At 41.4% G+C, this 13,550-nt stretch overlaps 1 non-coding gene across 1 annotated transcript; it reads right to left on the bottom strand.

Moving 5' to 3' along the window:
• Positions 1–2,333: 2,333 nt before the first annotated feature.
• On the bottom strand, positions 2,334–2,497 carry LOC116589633. Its single transcript, XR_004285390.1, has one exon. It is a non-coding gene; the product is annotated as a U1 spliceosomal RNA (small nuclear RNA).
• Between the last annotated feature and the right edge of the window lie 11,053 nt (positions 2,498–13,550).

Below are 13,550 nucleotides of genomic sequence, written 5' to 3'. Positions count from 1 at the left end.
GATGAAGCAAGAGATGCTGCAGCTGACAGCAACACGCCCCCTCACAGCCCTGCAGCCAGAGCCTGCGACACACTCACGCAAACGCCAAATCAAGGGACAGGTAGGAATGGGAAGACTAGGTGCTGGTTAATCTCCAAGCGATCATAATGGTAATTAACTTCTAAAGTGTAAAGGCTATGATTTCTTCTACAATAGTTTTTAAAAACATATTTAATAACCATTTATAAAAAGGGAAAATTATGCTTTACTCATTGACCCAGAATTCCAAACATGCTGTTCTTTACCTCCATTGATCTGCCAGCCCTCCCTGTGTTGTTTGCAAGGCTGTTCAGGACTGCTGTGGTGAGGCCAGTGAGTAGCTGAGGGGCCATTGTGTGATTCTGATAGGAAATGCCTTCCCAAATTTCATTTCCTGGGCTCCTGGCTGGCCTCACCATAGATACCAGCCCTGATTATATGTTTGATTGGTCTGTTAGTGGGTTGGGTTTTGCTTTTGCACTGTATTGACTTAAAAAAAAATTGATATGGACGTCTTATTTAAAATGTCACTCAATATAAAAAATGAAAGGGAGAAAGTATTAAAGCATCCCAGGTCCTTCTGTCCAGAAATAACTAACATTAGTCATTAGCATACATTGTTATAATCTCTCTATGCATATATAGAGAAAGAAAGCTGGTAGATATATAAACAATATAGTTAGTCAAAGAAATAAACAGGTATAAACATAAATTATTTTATAAAGAGAGAATAACACTATACATGATATTGTTGGGAAAAATATTAAATCTGATTTTTTCTTAAATTTAAATTACAGGAATGACTGAAACTTAGGTGAGTGTTTCTTTACCCCTTTCCCCAAAGGGTCCTTCTAAAATTAAAGAAAAATAGTTACTGAAATAATTCAAGTGTGGAGAGTGTTAGCAAGAATGCCAGGGCTGAGGAGAAGACCTAGATTTTTCCAAATCAGTATTGATTCGCACACTCACTTTCCTCCAGACTTCTGATATTTTTTGTTTTCTTTTATATTCTATTCTGAAACCATAATTTACCCAGTTTGTCTAGAGATAAATTCTGTAATTGATTCACATTAGCTTCCCTGTTCCTATCCTTGCCTGCTACAGAATAATCAGCTTTTCAACACCTCAGTTTTAAATATGAACGGACAATCAAAAATCACAGGGCATTTCATTCATTCCTCCTGTATTAAATAGTGGAACCAAGATAACTTAAAAAAATTTAAAGGGGTGCCTGGGTGGCTCAGTGGGTTAAGCCTCTGCCTTTGGCTCAGGTCATGATCTCCGGGTTCTGGGATCGAGCCCCGCATCAGGCTCTCTGCTTGGCAGGGAGCCTGCTTCCTCCTCTCTCTCTGCCTGCCTCTCTGCCTACTTGTGATCTCTCTCTGTCAAATAAATAAAATCTTAAAAAAAAAAAATTTAAAGACTCTTAGACAAAGTAAGAAAGGATAATTAGAGTTCTACTTCTGATTTCTGATGTGATGGTGTAAAAGGCTTCACAGACCTACTGCTCAGCAAACTTGTGTTCAAAAACAAAAACAAAATTATGTTCAAAAACAACAATTTAAAATATGTGGAGATTGTCCTAAGGGCAAAGAGCAGAGGAAGACATATTTATTCAAGAAAATCTGCTAACACTTCACAAGAACAGGAGTCTGTGGCATTTGAATCGAGACCTATTACTGGCCCCTTTTCCCGGCTCAGAGAGAAAGCAACTCCATTCTGGATAGGTGCCACTGAAAAGACAGGGCTCCCTGTGCCTCCTGGTTAGGGTTAGAGGGCCATATTCTCAGAAGTGGCAGGACATCACTTTCCAACTCATCTCTGAGGCCAGGATTGCTCTGATACCAAAAGCAGCCAGAAACAACAGAAGAAAATTATAAACAAATACCTCATGTAAATACAGATATGAAAGTCCTCAGCAAAACACTAGCAAACTTATGAAAAGGCATATAAAAGAAACAAAAATTTATATATGTAATTATAGATATATAATGAAATATACATATAAATAAAAATAATTACACACCATGCTCTACTAGTGGAATTTTCCCAGAAATTAATACCCAAAAATCAACTACTGTAATACACCATAACTATACAAAAACAAAAAACAAAAAAAAAACAAACAAAGAAACCATGATCATCTCAATAAACACAAGAAAAACATTGACAAAATGTATCATCCTTTCATGATTAAACAGTGGTGGAACACTGGATGCTTTCCCTCTGAGATCAAGAACAAGACAAGGGCATCCGTCCTTGCCACTTCTTTTTTTTTTTTCTTTTTTTTTTCTTTTTTTTTTCCTTTTTTTTTATAGGGGAAAGCGCGAACGCAGTCCCCCACTACCACAAATTATGCAGTCGAGTTTCCCACATTTGGGGAAATCGCAGGAGTCAGCACATCCGGAGTGCAATGGATAAGCCTCGCCCTGGGAAAACCACCTTCATGATCATGGTATCTCCCCTGCCAGGTAAGTATGGTCCTTGCCACTTCTGTTCACCAGTGTACTAGAGGTTCTAGCCAGGACAATTAAGGAGAAAAAAAAAAAATACAAAGCATCCAGAAAGGAAAAAAGGACATAAAACTATCTCTATCTGAAGATGACATGATTTACATAGAGATAATCATGAAGAGTCCACTAAAAAACTATTGGAACTAATAAACAAGTTCAGCAAGTTTACAGAATACAAAACAATTATACAAAAATTGACTGTATTTCTAAACTCTGCAACAAACAATCTAAAAATTAAACAATGCCTAACAATAGAGCACTGCTTTCCAAACATCAGGGGATATGGTTTCTAATCTTCTGGTGTGCATTCAGCAAGGCTATTATTGAAATGTAATATAAAGACATTTTCTAACATGCAGAGCCTCAGAAATAATTTATTTCTTGTCTTAGGAAGTTTCCAGAAAATATGCTGTACAAAACAAGAGAGTACACCACAAAAGTGAAAAAACAGAATCTAGGAGGTCCTCAGGGAATAACACCAAGAAGATCTAGGGGTCTACTGGTAGAGGTTGGAGCAGCACAGAAAGCTCTATGAGAGTTTTACTGGAAAAAATTAAAAAATAATAATAATGATGATGAAACCAGATAAATATGGAGATGCTTTTTTATTTTAAAAGGTTTTATATATTTATTTATTTATTTAAGAGAGAGCAAGCAGGGATTGGGGGACAGTGAGAGAAAAGTCTGAAACAGACTCTTTATTGGACATGGAGCCCCATGCAGGGCTCCAGCCTACAAATGGAAGGTCATGACCTGAGCCAAAACCAAGAGTCAGACGCTTAACTGACTGAGCCACCCAGGTGCCCCAACATGGTGGTGCTTTTAAAGAACAAGAAGGAACAAACAGGGGCACCTGGGTGGCTCAGTGGGTTAAGCCTCTGCCTTTGGCTCAGGCAATGATCTGAGGATCCTGGGATCACATCAGGCTCTCTGTTCAGTGGGGAACCTGCTTCTCCCTCTCCCTCTGCCTGCTGCTCTGCCTACTTGTGATCTCTCTCTCTCTGTTAAATAAATAGATAAAATCTCTATTTGTTTTAATTTATTTATTTTATTTAAAAAAGAAGAAGAAGGCACAAACAAAACGACCAACAAAACAGAAGGATTGTTGTAAGGAAAACATTGCAAAAGAAAGGAAAGATGTTTAGGACAAGGACAAAGGCACACAAGAAAAAAGTATACTCATAGGATACTATTTGGTTCTGCAATGACACTTTTATGCAATTATTTTCCATTAATTTAACAAAAGGCGATGATATAACTATATTGGAGGACAGAGAGATGAGAGTATAAGAACTAAATCTTCATTTGTCACAGCAGAAGGTCTCACACTGATAAACCGAAAAACAGTTATAAGAACACATTATTTAAAGACATGATAACACTTATTTGAAAACATAGCCAAGTAGTTAAAGCTGGCTGTTTCTTGGAGATGGGTAGTGATGAATGCAAAGAATGGCTATCTTTTATTATAAGCTTTTATATTATTTGATACACATTTTTAATAAAGTAATCTATTCTGATAAGGCCTTTCATTATGTAGAAAAAAATAATTGCAAAATAATGATCAGCTATTTAAAGACCTATGGTATTTTGGCCAGGAGACTTTTCACCATGAATGTTGCCATTCACCCATCACGACTGCAGTAATGTTAATAATAATATGTTCTCTAATTTGGGGCAACACAATGGCTAACTTTTTTTTTTAAGATTTTGTTTACTTATTTGACAGAGATTCAGTGAGAGAGGGAACACAAGCAGGGGAAATGGGATAGGGAGCAGCAGGTTTCCCGCTGAGCAGGGAGCCTGATATGAGGCTCAATCCCAGGACCCTGGGATCATGACCTGAGCCAAAGGCAGACGCTTAATGACCGAGCCACCCAGGCACCCCAACTTTTTGTTGTTGTTACTTTTTGACAGCTTTTTTGGAGACCAGATCTACATTTCTGGATCTGTCTTTCATCCTGGTGTTGTTTTATTTGTTTCTTTATCTCTTGTATTGCCTATGAAAAGGAAATGAGGCTTAAAGTCTTGAATAAACACAGGTGAAGCATTTTTGGTAAGCATACTTCAACAGAGCTGTATTTCATTTTGAGAACTCATCAGATTAGTGATGTTAAGTATGGTTAGTTGGTTAAGGTGAGGACTACCAGATTCCTCCATTATGAAGACATTTTTTTTTTAAGATTTTACTTATGTACTTGACAGAGAACGAGATCACAAGTAGGCAGAGAGGCAGGCAGAGAGAGAGGAGGGAAAAGCAGGCTCCCTCCTGAGTAGAGAGAGGGCTCAATCCCAGGACTCCGAGATCATGACCTGAGCCAAAGGCAGAGGCTTAACCCACTGAGCCACCCAGGCGCCCCATATGAAGACATATTTTAAACAAAAACCCATAACACTTATTACTCTCGCTCCTTACTTACATTACAGCCTGAGGATGCCTTCTCTGGCCCCCTTTCTCTACCCCATTCATTGAAGAGTGGCCCACTTTTGTCTGTTTGGGTAATGCAACAAGTTGTTCTGAAATGAACCAGCAGCTTGACGTGGGAGTCAAAGCTTGGGACAGGGAATGCAGGGGAGATGCTACAGAATGACATGAAACCCAAAGCAAATGGTAAAAATGAGCAACACATGAAAAATGTGGGATGGAAAGAAAAACGTAAAAATCATAACAACATCTGACATGTCCAGAAATGGAGCAAAACAGAGCAAGTAACACATCTGGCTGTCTTCGAGTCAGAAAGATTCATCTTCACTATTCAGTGGTGGTGAAGGAGAGCCTTTTCTGTGATTTCAACACTTTTCACGTTGTTCTGTGTGCCTTTTATTTCTTTTGCTTTGGCCAGTAATTTCAATCATCAGAGAAATCTCCAGGCACAAAATAATGGATAGACTAAATTGATGCTTTCTGAAGTGTGCCTCAAAGACAATGATTTGGGATGTTGGGAGAAAAATCTGTAATAACTTAATTGTTTTTATCTCACTGTTTTAAAGATTTCATTTACTTACTTGTTTTAGAGAGAGTGTGTGTACGAGTGAGGGGAGAAGCAGAGTGGGAGGGAGAGAGAGAATCTGAAACAAACTCAGCCCTGAGCGCAAAGCCCCTCATGGGGCTCCATCTTAGGACTGGGAGATGGCGACCTGAGCTGAAACCAAGAGTCAACGCTTAACCAACTGAGCTACCCGGGTACCCCTATCTCACTCTTTCAGATGTATTTTTGTGTTTATGTTTTAGAAATGCATCAGTACAGTAGTGTATGATTACAGCATATAAATAAGTAAAATATATATTGGGAGAATTGATTTAAGAAAAGGACATGTTTAAGAAAATCCACAAGTAATTTGTAGGGTGCTACTTAAGCACCACATAAATATTGTTCTCCAGTCATCTTTCACCTACCTAGTAGTTTTAGCATTCATTGGTGACTTTTGCCTGCATCAATTCTTTCTTTTTTTTTTTTTTTTTTTAGATTTTATTTACTTATTTGACAGACAGAGATCACAAGTAGGCAGAGAGAGGAGGAAGCAGACTCCTGCTGAGCAGAAAACCCGATGTGGGGCTCGATCCCAGGACTCTGGGATCATGACCTGAGCCGAAAGCAGAGGCCTTAACCCACTGAGCCACCCAGGTGCCCTCATCAATTATTTCTTAAAAAAAAAGATTTCACTTATTTATTTGAGAAAGAGAAAGCAAGAGAGAGAGCAGAAGCAGGGTAAAGGGCAGAGGGAAAAGCAGACTCCCTGCTGAGCAGGGAGCCTGATGTGGGGCTTGATCTGGAATTCTGGGATCATGACCTGAGCCGAAGGCAGACGCTTAACCAGCTGAGTTACTCAGGCACCCTGCGTCAATTATTTCAATGAGAACTGCAAAAATCATGCTTTTTCTAGGTCTGTTCTTCTAAATTTATTAACTACTTTTGTTCTGAGGAAAGAACTTTCTTCTATTAACTGGGGATTAACTGGGACCATGGAATTTTAAAATTTCAGCCACTGATGACCATTGATATCTCCACCAGAGCTCCTTGTTTATTATAATTTTGCACATTGTGCTTTGCACATGTCAGAGATGGGTGGGGTAGTTGACAGAGTAGTCATTGTAGACTTGAGTAATTATTGTGACAATTTTCTGGAAGATAGAAAAAAGCGTTTAGGAGGGGCCTCTTTTCTAATTTAGATGGAGTTGCATCTGGGCTAGTGGCTGGGACATATGTACCCCATCCCTGGCCACTCACCTTGGAACCCTGGAAAGGGAATCAGCATCTGGAAACCATTACAGGGCCTGGTCTGTTCCCCAGGTGTGCACCTCTCCCCAAAACTCTATCCTGCCAGACACATTTCCTCCATTCTTAGCTTCCTTATCTACCCTCCTTTATCATCTACTGATTGATAGCATTGAGGCAACACTAAATAATTTGGGGTATTTTCTAGTGTGAAGGAAGAAAGGAAAGGCACCTGTCCTTCACTGACCCAAAGGTTTCTGATGTTTCATGTGCTCACCATGTTTCAGGATTTTCTCTCTTCTGTCCTATGCAGAAGTAAACATACCTGCCATTAATTTCTTTATCTCCTTATATTTCTAACAGACTATAATTCTACAAAGCCATACATTTTGCAGTGCATTCACAGGCAGCCAAAAGAAATGGCAAGACATCTTATGCAAAAACATTTGCATACCAAGTCAGTGATTTTTTTTTTTTTGTGAAGGCAGTCTCTAGCAGAGCAGAGAAAAGTGTCTTCTTCTGGGCTCATTAAACATCTGCAGGGTCACTCTATTCCTGGCTCACCTAGAGCAACTGTCAGCTTAAAAGCTGTCACATCCACCTCCCCTTTGTGCTCTGTGTTAGAGCAATTCACAGAGGACTTTAAATTTTCCCATTTTTCCTCTTCCCCTCTTGCCCAGGGAACCTGTTGGCAATTACAGCCTTTACTTGACAAGGTCCTTCTGACACAGCATGCTGATGTCAGTTGCCTCCATGAGGGTTCTGCTGTTTTTGAAACAAGGTGACAGTTATCTGCTTCGCTATCTGCTGGCTACCACTTTTGTTGTTAAAACTTTTCCAGGACTTTGGAGGGTGGTTATTTCTTCTTGTATCATCATGACAATTTTCTTATCTCTCCATGGGCGCTGTTGTAAACTCTGTGCTCCAAAATAAAGTCAGCAGTGGTGTTACATTACCATCCGTTGATGCCACTAACACTATCCCTATGAAATTTAAAGAAACTTCACGTGGTGACTTTTAGTTTTGTTTGCTTTTAACAAGAACTGGTCTAAAAACTACAAGACCGGTTTGAACCATCCCGTCTCTGTCTTGAAATCAGGATTTTTCTACCTTGGCACTATGAACATTTCAGATTAGATAACTCTTTGATGGAGAGAGGGTGTCCTGTGAATTATAAGGTGTTTACCAGCATCCCTGCCTCTACCCACTAGATGCCAATAGGACCATCCTCTAAGCTGTGACAACCAGAAACGTCTTCAGACATTATCAAGTGTCCTGGGGGCTGGGGGGACAGCAAAAATCATCTCTAGGTAGGAATCACTGCTCTAAATGATAAAGTATGGATATAGATTGTGTTCTGTTTGGTAGCATACATTTCCTTCTTTTATTTTTTCTTTTACAAGCCTCACAATACCTCTGCTTTGCCTAAGCATATAATAGAAATAAAGTTTTTAATCCTACTTTTCTAAAGAGTTATCCAAAGGGATGCCTAATGAATTTAACCAATGAATGGGGAACAGGGAAGGGAATCCTTTTATTCTGTATAATAGGCTAGGCAATGCCCATTTATTCACAGTGGACAACTTCAGTAAAACTAGAAAATTTATGTGTTTGAGAAACAAATACTGGTCTTCACCAAAATAATGACAGTATTTGTCAAAAGGATGTTGTGAATGCAGTCAGAGATCAGTGTAATTGGGGCACCTGGGTGGCTCAATTTAGAGTTTGATTCTTGATTTCAGCTGATCTCAGGGTTGTGAGATTGAGCCCCATGGTGGGCTCCCAGCTGGGCATGGAGCCTACTTAAGATTCTCATGGGACACCTGGGTGATGCAGTTGGTTAAGCATCCAACTCTTAGTTTCAGCTCAGACCTGATCTCAGAGTTGAGGGATCAAGCCCCACCTTGAGCCCTACGTCATACTCCATGCTCAGTGTGGAGTCTGCTTGAGTTTCTCTTTCTTTCCCCTCATCCCCTTCACCCCCTTATTCCCTCCACCCCCTTCCCCACTCTCTTTCTCATGCTCTCCAAAATAAATAAATCTTTAATGTAAGGATAATCACTGGATGAAAAATAGGGTGACAGGTGATAAAGTATGCATAATTCTAGCCTGCACTCACATAGTTACTCTGTGCCAGACACTGTGCTTAACTGCTGTGACCTCCGAACTGCCCAAGACGGGACATCATTGTCTCCATTCCATCGGTTGGGAAATTGAAACACAGGCAAGGTTAAGTATCAGGCTTGAAGTCACCAGCTAGGAGGTGGCAGAACCAGGGTAGGAATCCAGGTAATCTAGCATCAGTGGCAACACATTTAGCTACTATCCTAAATTCTTCTCAAAGTATAAAAGCTAACTGGTTGATTCACTGATAATCTGACTTTGAACCCCAGCTCTGCTGGGTGAATGTGGGCGAGTTAGATCATTGACCTCAGCTTCCTCATTTATAAAATGGGAGTAAAAAACCTGCCTCATTGAGATATCATTGGCATTAGAGTGAATGACCTACAGTACATAGTAGGTGTCCATTAAAAGTAGCTTTAATTAGGATAACGATTATTCCCTGAGGTTGGGGAGGGCAGGCATGCAGAGAATGATGGCCCAATTGAAGCCCACTCAGGACATCGGGATTAAAATCTTTTTCTACAACTGAAAGAGCAGAGTTGGAATTTAGCAGGTTTGTGCTGGAGATAGAGAAGTAGGCCTCCCCATGCTGTGCAGAGTATGTGTTCTAAGTCATGGAAGTTTTATTCTCACTGAGGGAGATAGTAAAAGGAAAGAGGAAAGAAGGACAGGCCAGAAGCTAAGACTTGTCTACACACAGACTGTGGGAAGAGGAGCTGAGAAGAAAGCAAACAAGGAGCAGGGGAGGCACCAGGGGACTGAGCATCATAGAGGAGAGAGTCTCAGCATGGGGGACATGGTAAAGGGGTCCACGGGAGCAACCTGAGTCCTAGGAAAGACGCATTTCTGCAGAAGTCCAGTGGTAAAGGGTTTCATGATAATTGGAGGTGAGGGACTAGAAACTGGGAGAAGGAAAGAGGAAAAGAAGTGACAGCTTAAGTAGAGAAGCAAATCAAAAGCAGCCCCTTTGAGAAGCAGGAGGTCTGGGTAATATAGAGAAGTGGAGGGAGAAGACAGTGAACAGGCAGGTGAGAGAAGGACCGCTCAGGGAAGCAGGAACAGAGCTGCGAGTGTTAGCTCCCAGAAGGAAGAGGAAGGAGGGAGATAAATGAAAATACTGAGAGATTTGCTAACGTGGAGAGGAAGGAAGTTGATCCTCACAAGGCACAGTCTCCAAATTCATAGTAAAGGCATGATGCGGTTGTATGGAAGGGTGAACCACTGAGGCCTGAAACACGGAGGGTACTGCCATAGGAAGTGTGACAGCGAGTCCAGAAGAGCTGATTCAAAGATGGCTGACTTCAGAGAGGCCTCAGCCCAAGCCCCGGAGGGACTTTGTTAGGCTGCACCACTGAGCTTCTGCATGGAGGAGATCACAGGCTGCCCTTCAGAAAACAGGCTGAGCGTGGATTCCCATTACATCTTGCGGCCTACACTCTGCCCATTCAGATGCTTATGGCGTGGCCCCTGGCTGTTCTAGACCTGAGCCCTGCTCCTGTCCCAGCACTAAGTCTCAGGTGTTCATTCATGTGATCCCCGGAATGTTCCCTGTGGACTCACTTAGCATCACTCTTGGTCCATGAAACTGGTGCCCACATCCTGGCCTGATCCCTGACAGGTCTGGTTACATCTTCATAGTACCGGGTTCTTCTTTGAGCACTCCCAGCTGGATTTGCCTAGGACCCACCAACAATGCCTCTCTGGGCTTCCCAGCTAATGTTTCAGGGACTGAATAAATCCTCCGGCTTCAAAAGGATTTACTCCCTATTGTAATAAGATGTTAGTTAGTCGTACCTGACATTATTGTACCAGAAATACAGAATCGGGTAAGAGTTAAGCAGGATCAAGGATGGGAAAGTGAGAAAATGTGCATGAGGTGGGTGATTTTGAGCTGCTATTTAGAGCAGTAAATAATCGAAGTAAGTGAAGCCAGAATGCAGAGTATACGTTAAAAGAAGAAGGAACATCAGGATGAGATGAGTATTTTCAGCCAGAGTCAGGAAGTGTGCTAGAAATAACACAGGACTCAGAGTCTGTCAAACCTGGGCTCACATCCTAGCTGTGTGATCATGGATAATATACTTTACCTCTCTGAACCTTAGACTTCCAATGCAAATAAATGGGGGGGGGGGCTCTGCATTAACCAACGCTTATTAAGATGCCATTTTTTGAAAAGAAAATCAGTAAAGTCTGCCTTGTATGATTATTGTGAAAATGAAAAGGTAATGTATGTAAATATCTAGCGTATGCCAGCCACACAGCGGGCACTCGAACATTGGAGCGTACTATGCTAGGGAAGGCTAAGGGAGTTTAATTCAAGATGGAGACTCTGGGGCGCCTGGGTGGCTCAGTGGGTTAAGCCGCTGCCTTCAGCTCAGGTCATGATCTCAGGGTCCTGGGATCGAGTCCTGCATCGGGCTCTCTGCTCAGTGGGGAGCCTGCTTCCTCCTCTCTGTCTGCCTCTCTGCCTACTTGTGATCTCTCTCTGTCAAATAAATAAATAAAATCTTTAAAAAAAAAAAAGATGGAGACTCTGAATATTTTCGATCTCGGTTAAAGTCAGCTTGGACTTGACTAGCTATAACTTCAGTTTGAATGCAGTGAGAAGTATAGTTGCAGTCAGATCTCCTGTTCATGTGGCACAGGAAGGAGCCAGAGACTATAGTTGACTATATTAAACCACTGACCCTGAAACAAAGGCCAAGGTGACACTTGCCCTGCCCCTTTCAGATCTGCTTGCTCTCCCTTTAGCCTGTTTTTTTTTTTGTCCTTTTACCCTGGAGTCATTTGTGGCAGCCCCCCTCTCTTCCCCCCTCCCTGCCACTGTGACCAGTTAGTTCTCTCTCTGTTGGGTTCTCCACATCCCCTCTTACTGTCCACTGCCCTGACCTTGGTCTTCTCATCTTCTTTTTGGGCTCTGAATAACTCTCATTTCTACCGAGTCCTTCTCCTCCATCAGAATAAGGCATATTAAACATGTTAAGAGTTTATCTGAACACATATCAATTTGAATCAGGCAGCACCACACCCAAAGGGGTTAGAAGTATCTGCCCACCCCCCCCACACACACACACACAGGAGCCAAGGGAGACTTTTTATAGAGAAAGGGAAATCATTGATTGTCTATAACCTAAGGCCTATTTGGCTCTTTGTGATTGGTTGTCCTTAGCGTGTTGATTTCATAACCTTGAGACATTTATAGACCTAGATCTTGGTTTGTTATGTAGACCAGCCACCAAGGTATTAGAGCCCACCTCAGTCTAATGGCCTTCTTTGTTTAATAAATTTCACACCTCTAACAACCTTCTATATTGCTTGGTATGTGGCAATTTTCCATGCAAAAACTGTTCTAAAAATAAACTTGTATTTACTGGCATGTACAGAATGAAGTTAAAGTTCCAGCCTACATTTATTACTCTCAAAATCTGGTTCCTACTTACCTCTTCAACTTTTTTTCCCAGCCTCTTCCCAAGTCAAGGCTCAAAGGTCTTTAAACTCACCTATGTGTTCCTGCCTTCCTGCCTTGCTCTCATGATTCCAGATCATTCTTTTTCCACCCTGGTTCTGTTCACCTACCTGTTGCCTATTTCTTGGGGCTGTGTACTTTTCCTTTGCCTCCCTGAAATGCTTCCATAGAACCGTAAATCCAGCCCAAAGTGATTCCTTCCTTCCCTAAATCCTCAGCATGTACCTTCTACAACAGAAGCTCCTCCCCATTTTCTTGGAACGCTAATAGATGTTACACAAAAACATGTTCCGTGTTGAAATAAATGAGGAACTCTGAGCTAACAAATGATGTGCAGATTATATAATGATAGGATCCTTTAATACACTTGTATGCATGGAGAACCTCCAAGGAAAGGTCTGAATATGAGTGTTTCCCCAACTTAATTGGTCTCAGGACACTTTTCACAGAGCATCTCATAGGACTGGTATTTCTCAGAAGAGTTTTCTGCATTATTCATGTAACACTTAGCACTGCCACCTTACATTTTTATCTTTGCATTCCATTTTGCCTTCCCTGAAGCATAGAAGAAGCTCTAGGGCAAGGATAAAATCCTTGCCATATACTCAGGAAATGCTCTATAAATGTATGGATATAAAAAAGCACAGTCTACCCCTGCATTTCAGGCCAATACTGCTGGTTGTGCAGATTGAGAGTATCACAATGTTGGGGGCAACATTTGTCTATATTACAGTGTGAGTAGCACCTCCCCAAAAGTACACCACCTGGGCAAATACAGCCAGGGGCTCCTATCTTCCAGCCCCTGTGCTCAAGACGGCTGTCGTGCTCTTCTCTTCACGTCCCAGAACATGCAGATCTCCACGTGCTCTTAAATTCTCCTATCACATGAAACCAATAGTAAGTACCATATATTTTACAGAAGATTTTAGAGGAGAAATGCCAGAGAGAGTTTGCATCACACACCTACAGCATACGTTTAAAAAAAAATCACTCATTAGGGGTGCCTGGGTGGCTCAGTTGTTAAGGGTCTCAGGTCGCAATCCCAGGATCCTGGGATCGAGCCCCGCATTGGGCTCCCTGCTCCACGGAAAGCCTGCTTCTCCCTCTCCCCCTCCCCCTGCTTGTGTTCCCTCTTTCTCTTGTGTATCTCTCTCTGTCAAATAAATAAATAAAATCTTAAAAAAGAAAAAATTGCCCATTAAACATTTCTCA

This window comes from Mustela erminea, chromosome 4 (assembly GCF_009829155.1).
Source record: "Mustela erminea isolate mMusErm1 chromosome 4, mMusErm1.Pri, whole genome shotgun sequence".
NCBI classification, from domain to species: Eukaryota; Metazoa; Chordata; class Mammalia; order Carnivora; family Mustelidae; genus Mustela; species Mustela erminea.
The sequence above is the reverse complement of the archived record's forward strand: the minus strand, read 5'-3'. Positions and strand labels throughout refer to the sequence as shown.